Source organism: Cornus florida, unplaced genomic scaffold (genome assembly GCF_030987335.1).
Source record: "Cornus florida cultivar Cherokee Brave unplaced genomic scaffold, ASM3098733v1 CherokeeBrave_3.0.0_Hap2_Chr09, whole genome shotgun sequence".
Classification (NCBI taxonomy): Eukaryota; Viridiplantae; Streptophyta; class Magnoliopsida; order Cornales; family Cornaceae; genus Cornus; species Cornus florida.
In genome coordinates this window covers 67,145,999-67,151,998 of record NW_026775579.1, presented here as the reverse complement: position 1 = coordinate 67,151,998, position 6,000 = coordinate 67,145,999, and positions in this window count along the sequence as shown.

The window sequence follows — 6,000 nt, the reverse complement described above, 5'->3', positions numbered from 1 at the left end:
TACATGTTCAAATATAGGTTTAAAACCTCTTCCAGTAATACAGTCAATAAAGGAAATCCATCTCTTTGCAGACATCCACTGTTGTTTTGCTTTGTTTGAAAATTTAACTATGTTATCACAATTTGTTCTTATAAGAAATTCTTTATCAAGGAATATTTGAAATTTTTATATAGAGTTGGTCACTCCTAAAATTTTTAGATCTGTTGAGGGTAAAGTAGATTGTGCTTTATTAAAAGTTCCGCTAACATGGCGACAAATTTGTTCTTCGTCTTGAGAAGATTCTTTTGTAGGTCTTTGAAGAAGTAGATTTGTCCATCCTTGAGCTGATGCATCTGTCTGGATTATTTTATAACTATTTTCAAGTGGGAGTTGTAAGGGTTCTAACTGAGTGACTAGAGATTTAATTTTCTTAACTAGCTCTATATTTTGAGTATTAAAATATTTTTGAACATTTTTTCCTAATTTAGAATATAATGGTTCTACTAACTGTCTTAATTTTGGGATAAAATTGCGACCATAGTTTAATAATCCTAAAAATGCTTATAGTAACTTAGTTTCTTCTAATTTATCAGGAAAGTCTAAAATCTTTTGGACAATATGTGATTGTAGTTTTACTTTTCCGTCCTTTATGTACAAGCCTAAAAATTCAATGTCTTATTTTTTTTAATATCATCTTTTTACTACTTATAATAAGTCATTGTGTTGTAAATTCGTTGAATATAAGTTCAAGATGTTTTTTATGCTCTTCTTTAGTTTGACTGAAGACTAGAATATCATCTATATAAACACAACAGAACTTTGAATGTTTATTGTTTATTAGTATCCATTTTTTATTGGAACTCCTGTGGTGCATTTTTTAATCCAAAAGGCATAACAAACCACTTATAGTGTCCTTCAGGACATGTAAATGCAGTCTATTCAATAGATTCGTCAGCTATACGGATTTGCCAAAATCCTGATTTACAATCAAATTTTGAAAACTATGTTCTATCTTGTATTCGATTTATTAAAACATATTTATTAGGAATTTTATAACTGTCATCGTATGTGTTATCATTTAATCTTTTATAATTTATAACCATAAGAGTTTTTCCTCTTTTTATTTAGGCATGATTTCTAACCATAAAAATTGGACTCATATGTCGACTATTACTTTTTCTTATTACTTTTAGTAATAAAAGTTCTTTAATTTGCTGTTAGAATTCTTCTTGATCATTTAGAGTATGAGGATTATCTTGTGTCTTTATGGTTATAAAATGATTTATTATGTTTAATTTTGCTTCAATTTTATTTTTGTACCAGTGTTTCTGGGGATCTTCTCCTAGAATCTCAGTGGTTTCAGCTAGTCTTATAAGATAATCAATGTTTAATTTGGGGTTTTTTAATATAACTTTATTATTAAGTAAAATATTTGGTTCATAAAAATGACTAAGAAACATTAAGGCTTTAAAAACATCTTCTATAAATTCGGTTACATCAAATAATTTTTTTGTAATTTCTTCTGTTATAGGTAAAGTATTGACATAAGTAATGGTTCCTTTTTTCCTTTTGAGGAATACAAGGAGGGTTAGATGGAATAAAGGTTCCTTTCTTAAAAAACTATAAACCGGTAGGGGTATACATGAATCCTCCGGTGAGTGAATTTATGAAATTTAATCCTAAAATAAAATCATAAGTGCTGGGAGTATTATTTACAACGTAGGTTTGTGGTAAAACAAATTTTTCATTATTAATTAATATAGGAATATTCTGAACACAATGGATTATAGGTAATTTTTCATTATTATATTGACTTATATTAATATTATAATTTAATTTTATTAATGCTTCCTCTGGGACTAAATGCTTTTGAATTATGGAAATTGGATTAAACTAGATGGTTTATATATTAAATTTATAGATTCGACTAACGTGTTTTCTAGCTTATTTTTGTATTTTTAATAACAGTTTTGACATAATAGAGTTTTACAATAGTCTTTACAATAATGTCCTTCCTTAATAGAAGAGTTGCATTGTTTACAGTTGTAAGCTATAAAATGGAATTTTACAAAATCGTATTGATATGAGGGATTGCTTATAGTACAAATGAAATCTTCCATAGAATGAAGTCCTTATTCAAGATCTTCATTTACTTCACTGTCAAGGCTTTCTATACTATATATGCTTTCATTATCGTCATCGAAATCATAAACACTTTCTAATTCATATAATTCTTCTATTTGTTCCTCAATATCCTCAAGTATATTAAGTTTTTCTTGTATTTGCTTAATAGGGTTTTGCTTATATCTATAAGGGTAATTTGGTCGTATATGACCTGGATCTCCACAAATAAAATATTTGCAACTTATTTCTCTTGTGGGTAGTGTATTAACTTTACTGTCTTTATTGTCTTTATTATCTTTTTTATCTTTAACTATTTTTCGTTTTTTATACCAAGGACGCTTTCTAAATGTTTTAGGGTTGCTTTTAAAGTTCTTAAAATACGGTTTTTTATTATAGTTTTTATAGGTTTTACTTTTACGTAATTTGTACTTTCTTGATTTATTTCATTTATAGGTTTTCTGGGGTATGCAATCATATTGTGGTGGAAAGTCTAATTACTTACATACATCTAAAAATTGTTTCTTAATCTGTTTAGACTCTTTACGTTGTTTGCATTCCTTTTTTAACATGTCATAGACGTGGTTAACTCTATCTCCTATAGTTAATCGATCTCTTCAAGGATTTTCTAACCACCTTTCCCAAATCTTAGTTCCTACACTTCCTGGTAATTTCTGAAGATATCTATCGAGTAAAGTTAAATCTCTGGTTTTTCCTGTGGCGGCGAAATATTCAAAAAACTTATTAGTATACTCTCTTATGTACCTAAAATCACAAATTTGTAATAATTCTAAATTACGTAAGACTCCGTTTTTCTTTATTTGAGTTTCTTCTAATAATCTATCTTCACCGAGTAATACCCTTTTTATTAAGCTGGTAAACTATTGAATTGTAAAATTATCTTTTAAGATATTGTAAGCATTTGCAAAAGTAACTTTATAAGATTGCCACTAGTTTTGAATTGTGCCTCTTAATAGAGTTTCACAATAAGTTAATGCTTGTGTTTGGTTATCGAATCGAGTTAGAATAGTTGTTCTAATACAATCTTGTTCCCAATCATCATTTACTCTAGCCCAATCTTGGGGATCATGTCTTGATATGTCTAATATGGTTCCTGCATCATGTGCTGGGATATTATCATAACGTTTACGATGCGGTATCCACGTATACATGTCTGGTAAGTTTTTATTTTCTACATATGTTTCTTGTATATGTTGAAGTCTTTGTCCTGTGAGATATTCATCATTTGTTTTATTAGTGCTACTAGTTGCATTATGCATTTCTTGGTCTACAGATCTTATAGGTTGGGATGTGGATTCTTCTGGTTGATTTCCTTCTCTATGCTCTACTTGTTCTATGACTACGACATTTAATTCTTCTTTTAGGGTGTTTAATTCATGTTTTGTGTAGAATGATTCAAAGCCTACTTTTAAGATATTTCGCTTAATGTCATCTTTATTTCCTTCATCGAGATAAATGTTTTCTATAAGTCGGTAATTTGGCTCAGTATATTTCTCTTTTAAATCTTCTAGTTCAAGATTGTCAAAATCATGCATTATTTTATCTAAGATTTCATCTTCTAATCTATCATAAAGGACATTTATTTCTTTAGGAGATTCTATTTCTATGAGTGTAGTTAAAAAGTCTTCTTGGGTATCATGTACTAAATTGTCTTGTTTTTTATAATTACTAAAACTTATTATAGCTTCTCCACTATTTTTAACATATATCATATTACTTTCTGGGATCTTTTTAGTTATAGTATTTAGATTAGGTAATTTCCATTATGTTCCTTCATGTGTAATACTGCTTACTTTTCTAGCTTATATTATCTGGACATATTTGCTACTAAAAAGTTTAACTATTTCACTAAATTGAGCTTTAAATTGTAAGTTATATTGATTGACCGCTTTTCCCATGAATAAAGTATTAACTAAGAGATTTTCAAATTGTCCTGTCATATTATATCCTTTTGTAGATATAGCTATCTTAATATGTTTACTGAATTCTCTAATAGTCATCGTGTAATTAAGAATACATCCTACTATTGTTGCGTTGTCTGCTAAATCTATTTTAGCGCTGGCTATTTGTGCTTATTGATGGTTATTCCATCGATCATCATAAATATAAACAAGTGCTCTAGTGCCAATTTCAGCTCTGGTTAATACGACTAACCCTATCACTATGACTCCTAAGTGCATAAGTTCTAAATTATAATTATTTAATTCCTGATAGGCTTCGGGTGTTATAATGTCTAAATTAGCATGATTGTTAATTACACTTATTCTTCGTTGGTTAAAATGATTATATATCTTGATCTGGGAGTCTAGTAAATTATTAGAATAAAGGTTAACTTTATTTTTTACCTTATTCATTCTTCGTTCTATATTTTTTTTAGCATCATAGTCATTGTCATAAAAATCTTTTATTCGCATTATTTCTTTGACTTTTCTAAGGATAATGGCCATTGTGGTATTTGTCTATGAGGTTGTAATAAGTTTACACGCTTGGTCGTTACAGGCGAGAACTGATTATTAGTTGATAACTTTATATCATTTATTTTATCTGATAATTCAGATATTTCTTTAGAAGACTCTCTGGGAATACTTTCTTGTATTACTTCTAATTTTTCTTCAAGTTTATTGACCTTTTCAGACAACTGGAGTAATAACTAGATTAAAAAGTTATTTTGTCTAATATGTATATTAGTTGATTGTACGTGTGTTTTAAAACTTGTAAATCCTTCTGGTTCTTTATCAATTTTATAAAGTTTGGCTAAAGCTGTTAAATAATCAGGATTACTAGTGCTCATAAAACTATTGCAATAGCCTTTGAATATCGGTTTTAAGAGATTTTAAATAGTCTATAATTATTTTTTGATTTTCTGAAATATTTTTAATATCACTATTAATATCTTTAATAGCGGCTAATATTATTTTGTTATCCATATTATTTGGACTAGAATTCTGTACTACTTGTTCTTTAATATAATCAAAAAAATTTCCTAATCGTTTTATAGAGTTATCTAAGTTATTAAAGTCTATTCTATTCATAAACTAAAATCGTTGCCGTCTAACTTCTAAAATTTTTTGTATTCGGATAATTTTAGATCTAAGTTCTTCTATTCTTCGTTGTAGGCTACGCGTTGTATCTCCTAATTCTTGGGCGATATAGCAGTTCCTAAGTGTTGTTTGACAAAATTCTAGAACTTGTACAAGTGTTTCTTTGGGTAGATCATGCATAAAATCAAACTTTAGGGGTGAAAATATAATTTTAACTTATAAAAGGGTTAAAATAGAAATTGGTTTATGTATTTGTAAATATGCAAACTACGTTCATGGATTGGTAATATACTTTTGTTACTACCACTTTTCTGTAAAATTCCCTAAAAATAATGTTAATTCCTGTCAACTCTTGACTTTTTAAAATTGGGATAATTTCATTTACCTCCTCTGGGGTTAGGCGTAATTACAGGTGGTACCCCTTAAGTTTCAAAAATTACACCATCTTCCCTCACGGTTTACTCGGTCGTAACACTTAGACCCCTCTAGTGAAAGTCAGCGTCGGTCAACGATAATTTTTTATGACATCAGCTATTTTTAACCCTGTAATACCACATTTGCCCTTACTTTATTTACAAAGACATTTTAACCTTTACTTTTGTATTAAAATAACCTATATACCCAGGAAAAAAAAAAGGAAAAAAAAAAAAAAACAAATACCGTGTAGTATCAGTACACAGGATGAAATCCCCCTACACTTGTCTAAACAATTATTAAAGCGTAGTGCCATTGAAGAAACGCATGACAGGATTAAGCGAATCGAATCCCTTATGACTTCCACGACTACGATTCTTGATACGCTTGAATGACCTCTTAGAGCCATCAATACTTTTGACCA